General features: G+C 34.2%; 1 protein-coding gene across 6 annotated transcripts in view; it reads left to right on the top strand.

Moving 5' to 3' along the window:
• The window catches only part of LOC106458563 (tetraspanin-11-like), a 75,488-nt gene that overhangs the window by 20,562 nt on the left and 29,816 nt on the right, over positions 1-25,110 (top strand). For 3 of the 6 annotated variants that reach the window (XM_022384811.1, XM_022384813.1, XM_022384810.1), the window contains exon 2: positions 22,741-22,809. The gene's annotated coding sequence lies outside the window, so the exon portion shown is untranslated. Of the gene's footprint in view, positions 1-16,142; positions 16,169-17,450; positions 17,617-22,740; positions 22,810-25,110 lie in introns of those variants that run through there. The other 3 variants (XM_022384812.1, XM_022384808.1, XM_022384814.1) reach the window with 3 other exon arrangements.

Genomic DNA, 25,110 nt, shown 5'->3' with positions numbered 1-25,110 from the left:
TTAATTTTACCTCAATCATAGCAACTGGAGGAGACAGAGCGACACATTTTTCGTCATAATAACAATTAAATGGTGTATGGCTTCTATATAGACTGCGTCAAAACAATTACTTTTTTGTCTGACTTTTAAATTAGTTACTTCTTTTTACGGGCAGTTGTAAATAGCATATATATTTTTAAGATAAAATGAAATAATAAAACTCGTTGAATTACCTATTATATCGTCCTAATTATTTCTTCTTTGTACCATATGTTTGATTATGTTAGCAATTAACTTTCATGTTTATAAAAATTAGAGCAACTTAGCCATTTTTATTATGCCCTTGTTAATAAACTTTATTTTTACCTTGAAGGCATAAAAATAGTTCTACATTTTGTTTTTGCTTTAGCTCTGATCCTTATTTTAAAACAATAAACAGTTCATGTGAGGGTATGATGAGTCCGCTCTTTCTCCGGGGAAGCACAGGCAGTACGTACTTAATTACCGTTCTTCAAAAAGGACATAAACATTTATTATGGATTTTACGATTTTCAAAATAAAGTTTTCGACTGTTACAGATAATTACTATTTTGCACATTAAAGTTCTTGAACCAGTTATAAACTTGAATCACTTTAGTAAGGGTCAAATGACAGAATATATGGATGTACGAGAACTGTAAACTACTATTATTTTTCTTGCCTTACATATCATGTGAAGTATCTAATATTCAGATACCAACGCCAATCGGTGAAAAAGAAAAGTTTTGTTTCCGTTTAACGATAAAGAAAAATTGATAAATAGAGATGAAGCAACTTAAAAGTCCATTAAAAATCAAATCATGAAGGTATACGGTTTTTTTTTACACAAATGCCCTGTTTCTCTTATGATGTGAAATGTTTAAATGATATTCCATATAGTAAACGTAATATCTCTGAAACGTTTTAGTGAACTTAAAATGCTCATACAAGAGTAATTGGCCTGAAACACTGGTTTAGAATCTTTCCTTTATTATGATAAAGGTTTAATTGTAAGAACTGAAAAAACAACATCTCATTTTAAAACAATGTAAATAGCAATAATAATAACGTTTTTCACTTTACCAAGACGTAATTAAAATTCTTATGAATCCACAAACGTTTTAGTACTTGGAATAGAATAAGAATGTTGACTGGACTACTTGAACACTAGAATCAATGCAAATTTTAAATTAATAGTTAATCCGGTTATTACATGGTCATTTGCACAATTACGTTGAAAATGAAACAAAATGTTAATTTTTCGAGAATCTCACATAGGGAGGATTCGTTTGTTCGTTTGTTGTTGTTAAGCCCCAAAGCTACACAATGAGGTACCTGTGCTGCGCCCACCACGGCTTTTAATATCCAGTTTTTAGCGTTATAAATCTCGAGAATTATTGCTGAGCCATTTCGGGGCGTATAAGAATAACTGATTTATTTTGTCGTCGTTGTCGTCGATTTTCATTTGTCTTTTTTCTTTTAGTTTTCACAATAAATTATAGATGTGTTTCATAGTAAGTGAACCACCAAAACCGTTACTGTTGAATGTTGCACACATACAGTAGTGTTCAACTGAGTATCTTGAAACAAGGCAACATGGAATTTAATAGTAGTAGCGACATTAGAATAAACCTATTTCACATTTAGCCTATGACGTAAAATTTGGTTAGCCTCTGAACTTTGAACAATGGCTGCCCATCCGGTTAACCTCTGGCCTTTAATTTCTGACGTCACGTAGTTATAGTTATCTTGAATGCACACCATTAAATACAGCCAAGAAGTCCATGGAAGCTCATCCCAACTCATTTGACTTAATATATATAATGATTCAGAAAGTTTAAAGCTATACTACTACATCAAGACAACGTCCTTTGGTATTGTCATCCAGCTTTTGTTTGATTTTATGTCATTTCAAAAGTGAAGAGTACTTTCAGTGACTTTCATTACCAAAATCCAGAGTAAAAACAAAGTGACCAGTTTAAGAGTTATGGTGGGTTAGTTTCATCCCTCACCAAGGACCCATATACCCGCACCTCACAAAAACACTTAATGTTTTTTTTTTCTGTAATATTATTTTAATTTAATGATTCTACATATGATGAAAGAATTTTTGTAGATTTGATAATAACGCCGTACACAACGAAAGCCAAAGTATTGTTTGTCATGAAGGAAAGGGATGTAATAATTGTTTAGTGAATAAAAGGAATGAACAGACAGCATAACACTGAAAAGACTACAATAATGACCACAGACTGGTGAGTTATGTTGGAAAGCAAGTATGTTGAATATTAGAAGAGTAAGTAAACTGGAAACAAAAGGATCTAGTCCACAAGAATCAAAGTATTCACGATGACCTCGATCAACGCATACTATGACCTAGTGATGCCCAGGTTAACGAAGACTAAATTTTAATACGTAACAAGAGGGGTACAGAAAAGTTTACATTTATTGAATACATTCACCTCTGAGTATTTTTGTGTAGAATAAGGGTCTTATTTCCCCAAAATGTCACAGAGTTGTTGAGATCCGACCATAAAAAATGTTGTCCAAAAGTGTGAATGAACAAAACCATTAGAAATCAGTAACAGTGTTTTGATTCTGATTGATTTGAATCATGTTGATGAAACTAGCATAAAAATGACACTTATAGCTTCAGCAAATGTTCTCTTAAACTGAAATTAGAGACTGAAATTTGACTAAGCCAATCACCAAGTTGTTTGGACAAGTGACCCCAAAAAGACGTTACTGAGGCTAATACTAGTGGTTCCTCAAGGCAATGTGAAAGATTTTAAAATGTAGTTAATGATATCATATTTTGATTTTTCTAAGCTTGGGGCCTGAATGTGCCCTCAAACCACATAAGGACCATTACCTTATTTACAGCTGTAGTAGCTTCTAACAGATACACTCTTGGCTTTAGATCATCATCACTATATTGGAGGGTAAAGTTATCCTTCTGATGTAGGACGTTAGCTCCACTTGACTGTTTGTTTGTTGTTAAGCACAAAGTTGCACAATTGCCTATCTGTACTGTGACTACCAAGAACATCGAACCTCGGTTGTTAGTGTTATAAGCCTTCACACTTACTGCTGTACCATTGGGAGGCAACCCCATTCAAGCTAAAATATTCTTGATGGCACAAATCTTATGTATCACATCCAGCTGATACTAACTGGACACGTGCTGGACTCGTTATATTACAATGTGCTTGACAAGTACGAGCTCTTAGCACTTTTCGAGTGACCCAGTATTATCTCAAAATAGGCATGACAGAAGTCCAAACCATCAGAACGGATTAAATAAGTACTATTCAGATAAAAATCAGCTTCAGAGAAAAAAGATTGAGGAAAGAATTGAATATGGGTGACAAGTGATTATTATCACCAGCATGTTCGATTGCAGACCCTTGTAAGTTACTCCTATCTTCTCAAAAGACCTTTACTTTGACATAAAAGTAACTGTTAGCCATGTGTGTTAGTTTGCTTCCCTTGATGAAAATAGTATAGGTCCAGAGAAACGTTTTCTATAAGGCAATATTCAACACTACATTGCATGGGGAAAACAGCAAACAAGTCTACTTTAGGCTCGTCACTCTCAGAGAAAAAAATGTCATTAAATTGCTGTTTCTTTTTTAATTCTGTTTGTTTATGAGTTCTTGGTGAACCTTTCCAACTTTGACCCGAGTTGTCCTTATGCTCCCAACACTAACATTTGTCCAGCCCATTTAACATCAGACATTAACTGCTGTCCTAATTCTGGAGTTCTTCCCAGAATGCTTCTTTGATGCTTTTACCTTTTAATACATCATTCACTAATTCAGTACCCTATGGCAGCACTTGATTATCGACATGTTTTCATACTTGTTTTTAAAAGGGCAAAGCTTTATAGGCAAGAGTCTCGAAACCATTACCAAAAATAATCCATGACCTCTCTGAGACCACTTACATTCAAAGAATGGTAATTTATGACGTTATTCGTTAGATGTTTAAGCAAGAGTTTTATAATAATATCCAATTACTGAATGGAAAGGAATTTTGTATTGTGCTCTTACTATTGCTGTTTTGTTAAATCATTTTCTGACATGGCTACTGACAAACTACAAGACTACTAATTGTGAACAAGTATTCAAGAAGCAGAAGGAAAAACTAATCACTACTCATAAAGCAGAATTCAAGTTGAGACATGGGACATTCATAGAAGATGAAAAAATATTCTGTCACAAGACTCACCTGAAGAATGCTTAGGCTAAAGGTACAATAAGGAATGGTGCAGAATGATACTCATGGTAAAGAATAGCTTAATATAGACAACGATATACTAGACACAGTGTGATTTGTTATGCCTACAAGAATGAACGTTATGTCAAGTATGGGAAATGGACAGAAATTTTCACTTTTGTTGGTACTTCAACAGACACTATTATCAGAAGTACTCCATCACCTTAACAGCCTTCCAACAGTTAAGCACTTAGGTGCACAGAAGATACTATAGAGAATAAGAGCATGGTACCGTTATGTTGGATGCCAAAAACTGTATATAATTGATGTAAATGATGTTAATTGAGCTGTGAGCAATAGTTCCATGAAGGAACCAACATGGGCAACTACAATAGTACTATGTTGCAGCACCATTTGAGAGAGTTGCTGTCAATGTGTTTGGTCTTCTACTATAAAGCAACATTGGAAATAAACACATCTTGGTGGTGATGCACTATTTCAGCAAATGGCCAGAAGCATGTTTTGTTCCTAACCAAGAAGCAGTAACTCACCCAAAATTGTGAAACAAATTCATTGACAAATTTCTTTACTAGCTTATTGAATTTCACTTGGATCAGGGAGAGAACTTTGAATTAGTCTTGTTTGCAGAAAATAGGGAAATCAAAACCACAGCCCTTCATTTCACTTCTGATAGAATTTTGTGGGATAAAACTGTACACTTCCAAAATATGGGATCCCGTTCTTCCCCTCATACTCCTGACTTATGAGACAATAATACATGAAACTAAAGGCAACATGCCAGAATCACTGGCATTTGGAAGAGAACTGAAGATGCCATTGAACCTTCTGAGGAAATCACTCAATAGGGTCTTACACAGATAATGCGTTAATAATAAGAAAAAAATAGTGATGTCATACATGACATTAGCTAAGAAAGACTTAAGTTAGCTAATGATAAGATGAAAAACCACTATAATGTAAATGTCGATAAAACGTGGTTTTATTGTGGTGAGATACTATGAATGTACAAACCATATTGCAAGAGAGAACAATCTCCAAAGTTAAGTAGATTTTGAGAAGGAACTTATGTTGTAGTGAAAAGAATCACTGAGGTGGCTTACAGAATCTGAAAAAAATAACAGCTTAAGCCAAAGGTCACCTTTATGATTGTCTTTTGACGTAAGCTGGTGAGAGAATGGTCAATTAGTCGGCTTCAAAGAAGACTTTGCCAGAAGTAAGTCAACTCTGCTGAATAGCCCAAAGTTCCTGTCAAGATGATTTCTAATGTATCGTCAAGGGTAGAATAATCAACGGATTCCCAAAACTATTTATCTGAAGATAATTATCTCAGTGACAAGAAGTCAAGGGTTTGTTTGTTTGTGTTTGTAATTAAGCACACAGCTACACAAGGGGCTATCTGTGGTCTTCCCACCACGGGTATCGAAACCCGGATTCTAGCGTTGTATGTCCGCAGACATACCGCTGTGTCACTGGGGGCAGAAGTCAAGGGATGATAAAGGACAAAATGTCATCGTTGTACCTTAAGCCACATAAAAGAAAACCACCAAAGAGACTGGGCAACTGGGCAGTTTAGTAAATGTGTAAAGAAAGAGTGTATAAGAAATTGAAATTTTTATAGTTCTGTGTTTTAATTGTAACATCTACGTTTATGAATATTGATGTTATATTGGCCAATATTGTTAATGGTAATTGTTAATTATGGAAGTTTATGTTTACTATGTTATTGTTTTATTTCTGCAAGAATATTGCAATCCAGGAAGGAGAAGTCTTCGTATATGTCTAGTATCCTGTAACCTATATAGAGTGTTTTATGTAACTCTGGAAAGACTCTTATACCAATAAGTGTACATGCATCATCATCATAATAAGTACATGTGCCAAAAGATCATGGGTTAACATACGTATGTCTGACAGAAAAGAAATCCAAGTTTATTCCAGGACTGATAGGGTAGTACAGGGTGATACAGGAATTGCATCATTCCAAAGTATACATCATGAAGATTAAATGGATTATTCTAAGGAAAGATTTGGAAAAATTGCTTGAGATCAATATCGCACTCCCAACTCTCTATGACTTTTAACTCTGGTATTGTAGGTGAATTGCTTTTTCGAAGGTATGTACAAACGTGTATTGCATGGTGTAACCATTCACTGGGTTCTTGAAGAAATGTTTGTCCTTACAACATTTGATACAATATCATGTATTGTCGTGGAGTATATGTATGCAGTCCATCAACATAATAAAGGTGAATATTCGCTTCACTGGTAAGGCATATACAGAGGTTGCATACATTTTGCATACGATTTTGGAGCCTCATCATGTCGCCACGTCTGGTCATGTTCATTTTGATAACCATGCATCTTGACAATAATCCTGCAGCATAGCTTCCAATGCAAAGGCCTCTGTCATAAGACTCTCATCTCCAAAGCATACCACCCTTCCCGACTGGTGTTCTATAATCTATCATATGTATGGAGACAACAGGTTTCTCAGTGTACATTGGAATAGTCTGATTGTTGATAAATTAATAAGTGCTACATCTGGAGACTTTACTGGTATATATTCATATGGAATAGCAGGAATACTCATTTTATTCTCTATCTGCTTGAGATATGCAACCGATGAACGAGAGTTTGACTGGAAGCCTATTCTTGGTGAACCCATACCCTGTTTGACTCATTTCCAGTTGAAGATCCTTCTTGATTGTGTTGCATACTGCTGTCGATGACACATGGATATCTTTTGATACCATTGTGTTTATGGTTTCTCACTTGTTACAATACTTTTTAGAAGTATTTTTCTGGGTGGTCCTGTTGGCCCAAACTAACCCATTTTCCAATGCCTCTTATTACGAGGAATATCTCAATCTTGGAAACTCTAAATCTACAACCTGAACATAACCGTGTTATCTGAGTGTATAAATATTTTGCACCGAAAAGAGCTGTTACATACCCTTCCCAAAAGTGATAATTATATGCGAGATCGCACTACCTATCAAAAGCTAATCAATGTGAAAAGTTAATTCTGATAAATGCAACAAAAACGAATCATTGGTATGAAAATTGTGTTTACGTGGGCCACAATGATGGCAATGTTGGCCTGTATTGTTCAAACATGTATCACATTAAAGGTTTGAATGTAACATCTGTGAAGGGTGTCAACAACATACATTTGATAAGTCTTCAGTAGACTTCATAAAAAAAAGGTGACCTTTTAGGGGACCTTTCTTGGTTTTATGACAGTTTTTAGATTGTTTATTCAGGTCACATATACGATGTCCTTATTTACGCTTTAGGTGATGTTGGTATCATGTTTGTCCAGAAAATGTTCAATGACAATTGGTGCACGAAATGAAAGAAAACTGGTGATTTCACTGTCAGAACTTAATTAGCATCGTGAAGTAAAGGGACGAGTGTGTTTGTGAGCATGGTTTTTATCCTGCATGACAGAAGTGCAGTAAAAGCTAAAGTCCAAAAAGATGGGCATGGAAGTAATGACAAATTAGTGAATACAGAGAAACGGGGCTTTGCCTTATGAAGGGCCATAGTATATTATCAAATTGAGATGATATTTTGATGATATGACTAAATAATAGTTGGGGACTAGTATGGATTGAAATTTCTAGTAGTTGTTTCAAGCCACAGAGAGAAGACAGAACGTTGGCTTCTTTATGTAATTGATGTGCTAGTTATGCTTGTTCTTCGTACTTATCATCTCGAATTTTGTGCCAAGTGTTGAAATCCATCGTATGCTTAAGTTTAGCGGGAGAGAATGATTGAATAGTCTACACAGAGATTGTTTTTTTTATAGTAATAACACAACGACTCATTTTTAGGGTGTTTTCAAGAATTAAATGCTTGACACGAAAGCATCTACTGCCTAATGGAGCCTGAACGAGATCTCAAATGTAACTTTAACTATCCCGTTCATTAGATCAATCATATTAATGTACGAGACGAGACAAAATGTAATGGAAATTTCGTAAAGAACATCGTCATTTTGCAGAGCTACTCGAAGGACATCATTTTTGTGAAAGGGGCCTAAAATATTCATAAATATCATCAAAAATCTCACAAAGACGATCGAGAAAAGTTCTAATTGTTTACTTAACAATCTGTGAACAGTTTCTATAGTTCTGAAATGCCGAGAAATTTGCTAGAAATTTCGTTCTAATCGTCATGAATGGGTTCTAGGTTATTTAGTTGGTCATGCCATATCTGAGTGTAAGAGGCAACAAGTCTTGGCTAGTGAATGGTAAAAGCAATTTCTAACCAAAAACTACCAAGTAAATATCATACTTACTAGCTTCTTTCTCTTCTTTAGTATGTTTACCCAATTACTCTTGAGATACAAAATGTTATGATATATCTTAGGGGTTAAAGGTCAGAGGCCGACATAATGTGCACTCAGGGTCAAAGGTTAAGTAGGTATATTCTAACACTGGTACTACTTTTAACGACAGTAATGAGAATGATATCTAGAAAGATTGGTTTATTTGTTCTGTTTTGTAGCTAAGCTACACAAGGACTATTTGTAAAAACACGTTCCTAATTTTCAACTAGTAGATCAGAGAGAAGGTAGCTAGTTAGTAGCACCTACCGCCAACTCTTTGGCTACTGTTTTCTTGTCGAATAGTGGGATTTGACCGTCACTGTTATAGTGTAACCACAGACCCACAGTACGGAGTACGCCTATGCGATAACTGGCCGTGAACTTTGAATCGGGTACGTAAATACTAGGCCACTCCCAATCAAAAATGGAAGAAAAATTTAAATGTCCTTAAATAGCACGATACTTTAAAACTGTAGTGTTGTTAAAGACTGCTTGAGAGATGTTCTTGAGCTTTTGCGTTGTAACTTTGATCATGGAAACTTGATTAACCATAGTCATCCAATAGTTACTCAAAGAACTTAACAAACCGAAGTAGGAAATTACAAAAAGAAAAGAAGAGATAATAGTCTGTGAACAGCGAGAAAAAACTGCTTAAGTAGATATCCAAGGTGTACATAAACTATCATCTAATTACATTAATAATTGCTAGATGAAAAAGATTTTGTTTATTTGTTTGTAATTAAGCACAAAGCTACACAATGGGCTATCTGTGCCCTGCCCACGGGTATCGAAACCCGGATTCTAGCGTTGTAAGTCCGCAGACATACCGCTGTGCCACTGGGGGCGATGAAATAGAATCATCTCCAAAAGATAAAGACATTTTATTACAAAGAGATTACACGTTATTCGTATTTCAAATATCCTTTGAATATTTTTTTTTTTTACATTTAGGTAAGATATCCGAAACTCTCACCAACATTCAGTTTAAAAAGGATGAGTTATACATTTTTCGTTTATTTCTTTACCAAAATACCGATATGTAATCTAATTATTTTATAGAATTGAAGAAAAAAAAACAAAGACAACTGTACGTTTCACAAAAACTTCATTTATTCGTGACCATGGTATTCATCACCAAGTACCGACGGTTTCAAGTATCAATTATATAATTATTTTATCGAATTTCGAAACTTTGTCTTTTCTTTTATGCTTTCAACTTAAAAGCAAAGTGATTTTCGAAATCACTAACTTTTTCACGGATTATTAGGACCTCTATTGGTTACAAACTGTAATATAATCTAAAACACTAAAGCAACACTTTTGCACTTTATAAAGTGTATGTGATCGACGCACAAGATTGTATACGTAGCTTACATAAGATTACAACATAATGAACAAGTTCGACCTTGATTCTAACAAGCAGCGATATAAATATTTCATTTTAAACCTGTCTGGCAATAAGTTATTCGTATACCTTCAAGGCACTTCCTTTTTTTTTTTTTAGATATCAAGCTATGTACAGGATGTGCCAAAACTCAAACATCCGTGTTCCTCATTTTTTGTTCTGTTTCAGGTCTGAATAAGTGTGACATCACAAAGGCAGTCAGTAGTAAATAGTTAACACACTTCTAATAGTATTTTGCAACTTTTTACTGATTTCATTATAGAAATTATTATTGATTCCTGAGATTTGACTCGCCTAGCATTTTTTTTATTTGTTTTATTTACGTCTGTATATTTCTCTCTTTATGTAGTGCCTGTCATGGTCTATTGGTTAGGGCAATCTGTAGGTCGCGGGTTCGATTCCCATCACCGAACCGTTGATAAAAGAATAGCCCCAGAGTTTGATTACCTATCTTCCTTTTAAACTGTAACTTCAAAATTAGGGAGGGCTAATAGTTAGCCGTCGAGATTCTTTGCAGGAAATTCCAGAAACAAAAAAACCTTCTCCATGTACTTATAACAAACAGCCTCTCCAACGACCTGGTTTAATAAATTTTACGATTTTTTTTATCACTGTCACACATTTATTTTATGTCCAACGATTGTTCTGGATGATAAACATATATATATATATATATTTATGAAATAATTTGTGTTTCATCTGAATTTCAAGTTAAAGGAACGATTTAAATGAATAGGGTTTGCTTTTGATTTAAGAAACATAACGTAATTTGGTTTGAGATTAAAGAAACTTTATTCCTATGTGTCAAAAAACAGGAAGAGTGACTCTTTGTTGTCTTGTGAATTACATCTAACACTGATTTTTGCCAACAGTACACTGCTACAAAGTCTCACTTTCTTGGTATCTGGTACAAACTATACATATCTTGGACATGTATACCTATGACGTAAGACGATACTAATATAGTGCGCACAAACCAGCATGCATGAACAGCGAAAAGCACCAGTTGTGCTAACCAGAACAAATGTAAAGAAACAAAACTTCATCGTGAGGAAAAATGATAAGACACATATAGGTAAAATACACCCAACCATTCAATTGATCGCGACATTGGTTTTAATAATGCCCACCTGTCTCGCGGGAGTTATTTATTGATTGTGTTAATGTCTATCTCTTTCTCCTCTTTCTCCCTTAAACTGTCTCTCTCATGGGAGGTTATTAATTGTGGTAATATACCTCTTTCTCCCTTAAACTGTCCCTCTCATGGGATGTTATTAATTGTGGTAATGTACCTCTTTCTCCCTTAAACTGTCCCTCTCATGGGAGGTTATTAATTGTGGTAATGTACCTCTTTCTCCCTTAAACTGTCCCTCTCATGGGAGGTTATTAATTGCGGTAATGTACCTTTTTCTCCCTTAAACTGTCCCTCTCTCTATGAGGTTATTAATTGTGGTAATATACCTTTTTCTCCCTTAAACTGTCCCTCTCATGGGAGGTTATTAATTGTGGTAATGTACCTCCTTCTCCCTTAAACTGTCCCTCTCATGGGAGGTTATTAATTGTGGTAATGTACCTCTTTCTCCCTTAAACTGTCCCTCTCATGGGAGGTTATTAATTGTGGTAATGTACCCCCTTCTCCCTTAAACTGTCCCTCTCATGGGAGGTTATTAATTGTGGTAATGTACCTCTTTCTCCCTTAAACTGTCCCTCTCATGGGAGGTTATTAATTGTGGTAATATACCTTTTTCTCCCTGAAGATGCAAAAAGTCCGATTAATTTTTTCTGAAAATTATTTAATGTAACGTGATTGGCGCTGTCTATGCAAAATCTGCTAAAAGTGAAGATCTACGAGACGGAAAAATTGTAAAATAGATGCTTGTAAAATTTTCGTTGTAGTTAGTGATTCCAGTTTTAAAAGTGATGAGAATACGGATATTAGGGATTAGAACTTTTCAACCCGAGGATTCAACTCGAAACTGATTTGTACTCAACTATTATAAACAAATTCTATGATGACCCAAACATACTATTGTTGACCTGAAAACCTCAGTGAAGTCACAAAGTTGACAATGTACCACAAGCTATATAACAAATTTAAAATCATCTGTTTCTTGCCGTTTTTGTATGATATATAATAATAAAAAGGAAAACGTTTTATATAAAGATATCAAAGCTTACGTGTAAATTAAATTATGATCACTGTACTTATCGCTAGTACAACATGTTTCATGTCTGTGGCGTCATTAATTTATCATTAATAGAGAATTTTAACTGAATCTAAGGTGAAAATAGACGCGTGCGATATTTTGCCGCTAGTATCGTAGCTATTGTTTTTCTTTGGTTTGATTTGTTTGTTTGATTTTTTTGAAGTTAAGCACAGAGTTACACTATGGGCTATCTGGGCTCTGCCCACCACGGGTATCGAAACCTAGTTTCTAGCGTTGTAAGTGCTCAGACATGCCGCTGTGCCACTGGGAGTCCTTTGGTTTTGAACAGACCAGTGGTGTGACAATCCTGCTAGTCCCGCCGTGCTGTGTCGCTAGGATCGAAACCATTTCTTTTTTCGCTGCTGCCGAAAGGTATTATTACCCACACACTCAACAATCACAGTAAAGCATTGAAAATGCCATAGTTTTCGTCTCTTTTTTAAAATTATCACGACCCCATGCTTTTCTTGTAACCTCCAAGTCAAGTATAAGTACAAGGCGTTCATTCTTTAACAATATCTTTCTTTGCTCATCACTGAATGTTGAACAAATAGTCCAAACGACGTGCTGTTCTTGAAATAATATCGTAAATTATATATGGATTTATTATAATAGACTTTCAAAAAGCCATCACAAATCTTAGGTACATACAGAGGTGCAGAGCGAGGGGGGGGGGGGAGAACCAAGCGATATCGCATCGTACCTATTTGTTTCCGGCCTTAGAGTTAATCACATTAATAACGATTTACGGAATTATTTCTTTCTATCGTGCCAAACATGAATTTTTATAAGATAACCGTCAACGTTACCAGATTTGTTTCTTTAAAAGGGCCTACTTGGAAATTACAGTACAATCTTCTGTTTCGTTTTTTAAGGAACCTGTTCTACAGAGCGAATTAAATTAAACGAGGTTAGATTTCAAAATAAACAACAAAATATGTGCATGCTGACAATTTATCACATTTTGCGTTGTTATTGTTGTGGTTTTTCACTAAAACTTTCACAAGAAAATATCAATTTATACGTTTTTATATCACAAGTAACTTCAATTCTCAGTTCTCTTTTAAAAACGTAATATTAGTATACTATATAATTTTTTCCAGTAGTTTTCGTGATGTTCAGAGTTTAGGTATTCAGGGCCTATGAAACCGTTTATGATTTAATTAGATAGTTTTAAGTATAATATATTACACATATATATATATAAGAGGTATAGCTTCGAAACTATTATATCAATTACATTAATTGTCAGTAGGCGATTAAGATGAGCACTATAAAACAATAGTGAACTTAATATAAATTAAATATTTGAAAAAACAAAAAAATCTTCGCACTTTCCCGTCGTTATCCAAAAGTCATAACAGAGATTGCCTGTGGTAATAGCACCCAAAAGTGTTGGATATATCCCATCTATCAGACAAAATCCAAGAAGCAGATGAGAAACCAGTTAGCAGTCGTGGAATATTCAATAAGGGTACAGAGTTGAGTGCTTACACCCACAATGTCTCAACTCTTACTGCCTTTCACTGTCTGTAGCCAGTTGTGGGAAGGCAGTTACCCTTAAAAAAGATGTAATAAATTTAAAAGTAGAAATAAAATAAATACAACCACCGATATATATATATATATATATATATATTTCTACTAAACAATGCCCATCATCATCCACCCTTAAAAGTTCTAAAAAATCCTTAAAGAAGAATAAATACCACCCTAATAATTCTACCAGATGTTACTCCCAACCTCTACCCTTTTCTGAAAATAACTTATTAATAAATGATCTTAAAAGAACTACAAGACTTACCTTAAGTAGTTCATATTGTCACATTATTCAAGTATAGCACGGGATAGCTGGAACAAGCCCAGCTACTTGATTAGTTTGTTTGTAATTAGGCACAAAGCTACACAATGGGCCATATGTGCTCTGCCCACCACGGGTATTGAAACCCGGATTCTAGTGTGGTAGGTGCGCAGACATACCGCTGTGCCACTGGGGAGCCCCAGCTACTTGAAGTTAGTCTTTCCAGTCCCGGCTATACTGAATAAATTTAACGTAGATATTAAAGGTGATAAACTACCTCTAGTGACAAAAAGGTTTTTCCTCATTGACTATTTATCTAATCAAATATTTTGAATTTTATTATAAAACTTCGCAAAAAAACTTTTTTATTTGTCAGAATTTGAAATATTTGAAAAGAGCAAAAATAAAAATAAAAAAATAATTGGGAAATTCCCTTTCTCAAAACTTGATTGGTTTAACTCGTGGGGTCTTTCCCTGGACAACGTGTTTCTCGACGGATATTAAACACGTACGATGTTTGGAAAGACGAAGTTTTAGTCAGCACATTTTGAATGTAACGGTGTATCTTGTTATCAGTGGATTCCGTGACTTAAAATGTCTTGGTCTTGGAAATAGATTTAAGTGCTGAAATCTGAATATTGGAAAATTGAAAAGAATATCCCTAAGGAGCACTCTTTGAATACACATTCACATAAAAAAACTAGAATATCCTAACATCAGGTGAGTCTTCTTTGTTCTCTGATATTCGCACTTATCTTATAGACCTAAACATGCTTTTAGAGAAAGTATATTTATCACTTCTTTAACCAATGGTCGGGTTTATATATTATTCTCAATCAAACCTTTGAAACTGGAAGAATAAATACGTACAAGAAAGGTTTTGGATCTCGGATCCAGAGAGATCAGCCAGAAACTACGCATTGAGTTTAACATAATCTTAGCTTGGCCTCAGTTGTTCCTGTGATGTGATAAAGAATTCGCTTAATTGATCTTCATTAGTTTTTGAGGCATTGTACAGATGTTCAATTCGTGTTAAGTAGTCCTTATGATGTTATAATAGACTTTCTTTGTTTCTCAACAATAGTTATTGTGGTGTTATAATATACTTTCTTTGTTTCTCAACAATAGTTATTGTGGTGTTATAATATACTTTCTTTGTTTCTCAACAATAGTTATTTTGGTGTTATAATAGACTTTCTTTGTTTCTCAACAATAGTTATTGTGGTGTTATAATAGACTTTCTTTGTTTCTCAACAATAGTTATTATGGTGTTATAATAGATTCGTAGTTTATTTTCGATAGTCCTTTTGGCGTTATAATAGATTATTAGTTTGTTTTAATTAGTTCTTATGGTGTTATAATAGGTTCATAGACTGTCATCGATGGTTCTTGTGGTGTTATGACAGATTATTAGTTTGTCTTCGATAGTTCTTATGGTGTTATAACAGATTATTAGTTTGTCTTCGATAGTTGTTGTTGTGTTATAACAGATTATTAGTTTGTCTTCAATAGTTGTTTATTATTAGTTTGTCTTCGATAGTTCTTATGGTGTTATAACAGATTATTAGTTTGTCTTCAATAGTTGTTTATTATTAGTTTGTCTTCGATAGTTCTTGTTGTGTTATAACAGATTATTAGTTTGTCTTCGATAGTTCTTGTAGTGCTACAATAGGTTCTTAGTTTGTCTTCGATATTTCCTGCGGCGTTATAAAGAAATTAGTTTAGTTTACATGTAATAATATTACGTGATTGAATTTTATTAAACAAATTTTTGCGAATAGGAGGGTTTATGTAGTTTTTTCGACTATTTATGATTCCTAAGCCCCCAAGATGATACACATTGTTTATAACAACCGATTTGGGGGCAACACACCAGAGCTAAAGAGAAAGTGGTGCAGTTATTGCCACGCGAGATGTGGTCACAGTAAACCAAGGCCACTAGGCTACCGAAGGAGGCCTAGTTTCAGTTCTACCAGTCGTACTTCCACTTCACAGCGTATAACTGACAGGTAGAGATGCGCGAGACACATTCTAAGTGGGTCAGGTATGGGTAGTGGATTTCACACTACTATAATCCCACATAGTGAGTTCAGTTAGCAGAAAGTGAAAGCAGTAGGAATTTATGTACGTGCTGTGGCTGATGTAAATCTATAGGATAAGACGGTTGGATTGGGGATCCTCAGGGGGTAAGATCACTGTTCATTTAACTGTTTCGTTTTAATTATATATTTATTACTGCAACATGCATAAGCCTAGCAGCAAAGCAGTTCACGAAAGACGAACGCTTAAAAAATAAAAAGCTCTCCAGTGGCACAGTGGTATGTCTTCGGACTTACAATCCTAGAAACCGGGTTTCGATACCCGTGGTGGGCAGAGCACAGATAGTCCATTGTTGTGCTTAACTTCAAACAAATAAAACAGATATAAAAATAATTTAAACATGTATATTTTATTTATCTTAGGTAAAATAATGGCTTTATTCTTTCAAAAACGTGTCATAAAATACTGTTACATTTTTTTTTCCTGATTAAATTGGACTTTAATTGAAACATTACAACCTTCACATGTTATGTTGTCACATAGATCTAGTTTAAAATCCCTGGGAAGTGCATAATGATTTACAACCAACATTCCACAAGCTCAAAAACTATGGATCATTAGTTTTAATAATTATGATTCAATTAAATTCAGTTGAAATAAAACAGAAATAAAAAAGTATGTGATTCTGGACGCTTAGAACGAAAAGTAAATGAAGTTATTTCTTTAAATTGTTTTTAATGTCTTTCTCAGTGTCCGAGTTCAAAGAGAAGATAACCGTGCTAATATCATGTAGTTCATTAATAGTCTTAATATGACGTTACTGTAAGTTTTTGTTTCTTCGTGTTATGGCAAAGCCCTAATTTTTGAATTACTGATCATAGAGAAGGAAACCAACTAGCAGCACCCATCATTAACTCTTGGGCTACTCTTTACCAGCGAATAGTGGAATTAACCATTACATTAAAATACCTTTACTACTGAAAGAGGGGTGAACATGTTCGGCACTAAGTGTTGATCCTGTGACCAACAGATTGTGAGCCGAGCATTTTAGCCACCAGGCCGTGTCAGGAAAATAATATTCGATATATATTTCATTTAATCAGTTTCTAATATGAAAAGCTATCAGTAAACCTTTAGAAATTGTTAACGTCCAGTGGCTTCGTAGTATGATATAAAGAAATTATATCATGTGATTTCTAATGAAAGAAATCTTGAAGATATATTTCACAATTAAATTGTTCACACTTCCCCGGAAAGTGACAGCGAATTATCTAAAAATCAGTAGTCAGAAAAATACCACCAGGTTCCAAGTAGTCACGTGATAGGACGTTATGAACGTTACTTTTCCCCATTGGAACTAATACGGACCTACGTCATCTACATGACACATGTTCATCCTTGTTTCGTATGGCTGAGTTACTTTGAATAAAAGTTGCAGCGTATTGTCTTTATCAAATCATTTGAGTTTTAGTCAACTCTGAGTCAAGTTTTGGCTCTGTATACGCTGAAACTACTACTTTGCTTTTGGTATTGTTAGTGGTTATTAAAACTCAAACAAAGTACAGCATAGCCGTTTGACAGCGAAAGTGTAACTGTAAGTAAATTATTGCGGTTTTACTTTTACTAACTTTTAGTGTATAACTATAATCTGAAGATGGCAATTACTTAGATAAGACACTCCAGTCAAATTTATTAATTTTCATATGTTTGTTTCAATGTAAATAACACAATGATAACAATCTATCAGTGTGATTTATCTAGATTTATGAGCACATTATGGCACCGTATCAGTGTATGTGTGACAGAAGCAAAAAACGTAATTTTAAATTTAAGCCTGCGAAGTTTGATCAGCTCACTTGTTGAGATTATGTTGGCTTTAAGTTTAACTGCTCTTTTATTAGTGTTATACTTTTATAGCTATGTTCACTTATCTGTAAATACTCGACAGTTTTCCCTACATTATCTGCTGAATCTCGATGGTACTGGTAGTTATAATTTTAATGTAGTTTAATCTCGATGCTACCGGTAGTTATAATTTTAATGTACTTTAATAAATAAATAAATATATTTCTACAAACGATCGTGTTATGTTAGAGCTAGGCAACGAATATTTTACACTGCAAAACAGTCTAGGACTGGTATACAATTCCTAGAAATGGTGTAGCATCTCTATGTCTGGACAACTTTTGCAAGACATGATCTAAACTAGATTATACTTTTATATGTTTGCCTGAGCTTGATCTCTTGATGATGACTGGAAGATTGTGGTCTATGCTTTTGAATTGAGCTGGCCACATGTTTCTAAATATCTCCTGTAAGAATAAGATTAGGGTTTTGAGTTATGAGAGTGTCCCTTCAAGACTCTATCGTGGATGCTGGCATATAATTTTTTGTTTTTTATTTAAGATCTTTTGATTCCGATAAGTAGTTAAACATGGATCACTTCATAGTTAGGTTCTATGTCCTGTGTACATAACCATTCCATATTATAACATCTCCCATAATACACACAAACGCACCATTCTTCACAATTCACGCAACATAATCATAGATGAACTTTTAATCTGCTTGACCTTGGACCCATATTTGGACACAATTTCAATATTTTAGGGAAGATTTACAATAAATGCTTTGCTTAACTCAACCTATATTCATGGAGAGTATAAAGCAAAGACATAATAAATAGTGCCAGTTCAGATGACCGTATTAAATGCAAATTGGTATTTTTAACACTTTTTTTTTAAACAGTTCTGTAAGAAGTTTGTCGTCAATTGCGAAGACTTTCTACTGACCTGAATATTTTGTCATATGTTGTGCCATCAAGTTCCAAATGTTTCTGAATGGTTCTAAATAACAGTAGATTGCACATTACCAAATTTACAAGTGGGAGCAGGATCCACCTTTTTAAAAAATTGATGGGCAATTGCTCGTTGGCTCTCCTGTCTCTGGCGCCTATACACATCGCTTAGATTAGTACTGTCGTAGTGTATACAGAATACAACAAAACTGTAACATAAAATTTGAGAGAGAGAAAAAATAAAAGTGCTGGAAGCGTGAAAAACTAACAAATGAAACAGGGAATGGAGATGATTTTTTTAATGAAACATTTATTGATTTAACAATGGGGGGATTATAAATTATTGTAACTTTTCGTATTTCCATCTTTGTATCAACTATTTACAAGTTGTCACTGCGTGGACGAGAAATTTATTTTCACAATCTGAATTATGATTATAAGCGGCCAAAAAATCGACAGTTAAGCTAAATCTTCGATTTTTTTTAAATTATTTCTTCCAAAAAATGTTAATAAAAATATTTCAAAAGAACATTTTAAATCTTAGTATTTAAGTTATAATTTCATTTCGGAGAACATTTGTGGCGATACATCATACAATTTTTCAAAAGTTTGTGTCATGTTGTCGCATTTTTTTTGGTGACTCGGACATTGTGTACATGCGATGGACATCTGAAAATTAGTTCACATGTTTACTGGAGCAACAGTTATCATATTTAACTCGCTTTGAAAAAAAATCAAAATTTTTGGTTTTGGCTGGTCTTACCCACACCTCTACAGTTTTGTAGCTTTTCCGGCGTTGCTGCTTGATGTATCTTACTGTGTTCCTTTCAAAAGTATGGCGGGTCGTCCATAGTCAAGGGGTGTTCGGATTCTTACGAAAGGGCAGAGTTTATCATCAGCTTCTCTACGCGCTGTGTAAAATTAATTTTAATTCTAGTTTAATGTAAAAAATACTAATAAGATTCTTAGATCTCAACGTACTCTCATTATTATTATTTGCTACCTAGGTGAAGTACTCGCATATGTTTGTAACGTAAGTTTTCCAAAAGAAAGAAAAATCATCAGGCAGTAAGAGACCATAATAGTTTGAACAAGTTTTCCCATCAGCTTTAATATTTAGAACTTTAGACAGAATGTGATTTCGTCCTTGTAACTGGGGGTCAACAAACAACATGGCGAATGCTTTTCGTAAGGAAAGCATGAAGTACCCTTATAAGGTTCGCAAGGTTACTGCTAATAAGACTCTATATATAATAGCATGGAAATCATGTTTCTATAAGTATTTTTGGTTAGTTTCCAAAAACATAATATCAAAATCAAATATATTCATTTTATTAATGGCAAAACAAGGAAACTTGTAGGTTGCACGTGTGTAGTGTGATATTGTTACGTCTCTGCTCGTCTGTTAATTTCCGGTATAAATTCTTCCCGAGGAACTTCAGCAATATAAATCCTTTTTTTTTAAAATAAAACTAGTTTATTCGTTCTTAATACAGCTTTGCTGTACACAGAATTTCCACAGTCTCTTTAACTTCAACACACGCTATAATTCACAACGATTCACGCACTTTACTTACAGTCACTACCGCTCACTTGACTCAATTATCTGTATCTGCAATTATCTATGCCGTCACTTTATTTGCCGGCTTGTATACTAAAATAGAGGACGCGTAGAAAAGACTAGAGTTGTTGGGAACAGTCATGATCCTTCCAGAAACCCATGACGTGTTACCGGTAACACGTGACTATCGCTGTCGTAACAATATTCTACATCTCATTATGCAATTATTGTGAAATAACATAGGTTTTAAGTCCAATGTAACGGAGGCGGCATAGGAAATTAGGTTACATTGTAAATAATTACTGAAGAAATAGTGAAAGACTTAGTTAAAATTAGTAAATACTAAAAGTAAATCAATATCGTTCATTTTTTTAAATTTGAGAACTCAGTGTTTAAATATATAAATAAAACTGAATAATTGAAACCAAACTGTTCGACCAGATGTATTTGAATAACTAATACGCACTTCTTTGTCATGGTTAGTAGCTTATACGAAAACTCCTAAGTCAAATTAGTAATTAGTTACTTTTCTAGGTTCTAATCCCTAATTATTTTATAATCTACTCTTCTCCTGATCTGCTGTCGTCTTCAATAATGTCCTGGGAAAGATTACATATGGTGGTAGAAGCCGAAATTTCTTTTAATTGGTTAATCCCATAACACTTCATATATATTGGAATATTAAAAAACTCCAGGTTTTTAACAAACATTCTTTATATGAAAACATTTATAACTTAAAAAATCTCGGGATACAGGATTTAGTTAATGTATCTTACTTTTCAACATAACATCATCCTTATATTTATAAACACTTGATAGGTGTGAATCAACGTAGAAAACTAGGTTTTGCGTCAAAGGAAAATGTTTTTAATGCAATTTTGACAATCTCATTTGAAGGCCACATACTGGAAAATAGTTTTCCTGATCCCACTTTCATCGGTGACCTCTGAGGCAGCAAAACCCGCTTGTTTGTTTAGATTCAAGGCTAGCCGCTAATGCTTGTCATGATCATTTTTACCTTTATAAACACTTCTGAAAGGTTTTATTCGCACGTGACATCTAAGTTGGTGCCGTTAATTAATACAAAGATGATATGTTATTTCTGAAATTCGTAATTCATGGGTGTTACTAAGCGCTTTTACATTTCGGTGTAGCTGGATGGTTCACCCCGTTCAAATATAGATACAACTACAAAACAACACTGCTCTGAACTAAGATTAATTTGTTTTATTGTAGTTTTCTTGGTACGGTATTTTTCGCTTCTAATTGTGCTTTTTTTTTATCATATTGTGCTCATTCAATAACAATATTCATGGACGCCTTTGCGTAAAATAAGGTAAGCTTACCAGGAAAACTCAAAGTATTTGCGGTATTGTTGAACGCATTTGTGCTTAAGTAAGAACGTTCCTTTGTGTAAGAGGTGTTGTACTAAACACAACCGGTAGCATTTGGTATTGATCTGAGCGCATGTACGGTTAATATCATATTATACAAACTCAAATAATCGAAGCAAAACTTAACATTAAAGATTATTCCACAAACCAACATTATGGTTAGAAATGCTTGACGAACAGGTCGAGACTTGCAGAACAAGAGGTTTAACTTTAGGTGCCAGCAGAAATAAAAACAAAACAAAAAGGTCGTATTCGAGGTTTCTTTTTTTTTTTGTGAGTTAAAAGTTCTACATAAAGAACTTTTCAAAAATTATTCAGACACCTTATTTAACTATTAAGTCGTTCCTTAAATTACACTACATACTCACTCTTCAAAATAAATCTTAATTCCTCTCGAAAAAGACTGGCATTTAACACTTATGTAAAAATACAAACAAATGAATAAGTAAACGAGAAAAGTAATTACAACGTGACAAATGACAGTAACGTGATTTAAAGTTGTTCCACTGCCACTTGATGTTTCTTATGGAACGTTGAATTGTTGCACACATGACTGAATTCAATCGCTGCGAATTTCTTGGGTCCATCTGTGTAATAATGATTTCTCCACGGCAGGTCATTAGGTTTACAAGAAAATAACACGCATTATAAAGATGGCGAACAGTTTGTAGGACGCTTTCAACTTTATAACTCACGCATCAACGAACGTGTTCCAAATTAATCTCCATTCATGGGAATGGAGATTAATGCCACTTGAGGGGCGCAAAGTTTTCAATATTGTCAGTCCGTACTTTCTTCACAGCTGGTCACAGTTTGTTTGGAGTTTTGACTGTTATACTTTAACTATAGTGAAGTTTCACGTAAAATTTACGAATGAGTAAGAAATACGACCTTTACAGCTACTGGATATAACTTAATTTCTTTCTTTTTCTATTGCATGAAGTAAACTCTTTTTTTTTTTTTCAGGTACCAACCATTTAACCCCAAAGGTTCGTGAAGGGATTCTGGTTGTTTAAAGAACTCACTAGAGTAAAGGTGAGTAAATAAATGACTATTTTTAACACTTCCCTTATGTGTTTTTATATTATACCCTTGGAAACTTCTTAATGTGAATTGATTAATATATGGAAGAGCAGTTTGTTTTGCTGATAATCTAATTGTATTCTTCATAGACTCAGCCGGATAGCTGAAGCTAAACACGTCATTTTCAGCCTTATTTTGAATTGCCTGAAAAATTAATTGAGCGTAGTATGACAGATTGAGGCAGGATTTCCCAACAACAAAAAAACAAAACGATTGGATTCTTTGAATAATAAGCGTAATTACTTCGTACAACTTCTACTTTTTCTAAATTAGTTTTAAGGATTAGATATACATATTTAAATATGTATGAATGTAAAGGATTCCAAAGAAATACTATATATTTTAAAATTTGAAGGATTTTTTTGTTTATTGAATTGCGCGCAAAGCTCATCGAGGACTGACTGCGCTAACCAACCCTAAATTTAAAGTGACAGGTTGGAGAGAAAGCAGCTAATCAACACCACCCACTACCCCCAAGTGTGGAGTGTGAGTTTTATTTTTCTGTAACTAGAACCGTTATCTTGAATCCACAATCTGGCACGTTTATCACTGGGCCGAGGAAACTAATAAAACTAATTTTGAGGTGGGAAGGGTTTAATTTTGTTTTGTTAGTACAATTTGGATTGAATCACGTATCTTATAAATTAAATTTTGAGTTTTTACCATTAGTATGTGATCTTTACTTTTACTTATTGGCCTCATTAATCTGTAAAGATTAGTCGCACATCATTACCCACTAAAGTAGAGAAATTTTACTTTGCCGTTTCTCACTATATTGGGGGGGGGGGATTACGTTCGGTTTTGAGTGAGAACCCTGCTCCTCGTGTTACGGGTTCCATACAAAATTTCATTTAAAGTTCTTGCGTTTAGCCTCTACTAAGATAGGTAATTTCTTAACTTTGAGAAAGGGCGATCATTACACCGAAGAGTCCGACATGTTGCTTACAAAACTAGAAGACAAGAGCAGACGATTCAACATGTCTTTAACGTTAGTCATCGCAATATAAATGTTAACCTTAAAATTACCAATGACTAGTTTTATTTTTTGTTTTTTAAGTATCTGTTCATCGTATTCCTTGTACTCTGTGACTTTGTTACTTACATGGACCTTATTGACATACGAGTCAAATACATTTAAATACCACAAATTTTTAAGTTAATTCCACTACTTACTGCTGGGGTCCTCTACATAATTTAAGTATAAAATAGCAATTTCACACAATGTCTTTGTCAGCTCTTTAACATGAGTATTTTAACAAGGAAATAAAAATCAGTTTGTTGGATTTCGCTCAAAGCTATACGAGGGTTATCTGCGCTAACCATCCCTAATTTTGACTAGAGGGAAAGAAGCTAAAGAACACCGCCAACTCATAAGCTGTTCTTGCTAGAACGAACAGTGGGGTCCGCCACTCTTAAAACGTTTTTTTTGTGCCAACGGAACACGAATCACGGAACTTATAACCTCAGGGCCTAAGTCAGTAAGGTAAATTACTGGACTAAAAATTTGTTAGATGTGCAATAAAGTCTTGTAATACCAGAGGAAATTAGTGACGAAATGGGGATTTGGGTAAATCTGTGGAAGAGGTTAAGTACTTCTTTTTTGTTTTTTTTAAATTCTCGTAAAGTTGTAATCTAATCTGAATTGAATTTATTGTAAAATAATGAGCCAATTTTTCAACTTTTATTTGAGAGCAGGTCTGCATTTAGATTTCTACAGAGAAATGGCAAACATTTATCGGAATAAACTTGAATATTATTTTTGTATACAATTTTAAGGCAGAAATGATTTTACTTGTGATGTCTTATAGGAAGTAAAGTTCCGAGTGCTTTAGCGCAATTTGTATTTTTGATATTTCGTGGTATAATTTAGAATGTTACAAGCCATTTTGGGAATAATGAGCGTCTATGAATAGGCAAGGCCCAATGTGGAAAACTTACTAAGCGAACTTTTGAAGCGAAATGATTTTGTTCTTGTCAGGTTCTAAACCAGTGGATAAGAACATTCTGCGTTATTAAATAAATGAATACAAATGTTTAAGTAGCTCCGTCAGAGCACATGTTACCTGGTATTATCTCACACCCACGTCGTCATTTGTTAAAATGTTTCAATAGCAGTTTGAAACGGTTTGTATATTCTAGAGAATAATACATACAAGCATTACCACAGAAATAAGATTTCATCCTCATCAGTGTTAACATTATGTTGATTCCCAAATCAGACATTTATAATCTGTGCACCTTATACCTAGTCTA

The sequence above is a fragment of the Limulus polyphemus genome, unplaced genomic scaffold (assembly GCF_000517525.1).
Source record: "Limulus polyphemus unplaced genomic scaffold, Limulus_polyphemus-2.1.2 Scaffold485, whole genome shotgun sequence".
NCBI classification, from domain to species: domain Eukaryota; kingdom Metazoa; phylum Arthropoda; class Merostomata; order Xiphosura; family Limulidae; genus Limulus; species Limulus polyphemus.
The sequence above is the reverse complement of the archived record's forward strand: the minus strand, read 5'-3'. Positions and strand labels throughout refer to the sequence as shown.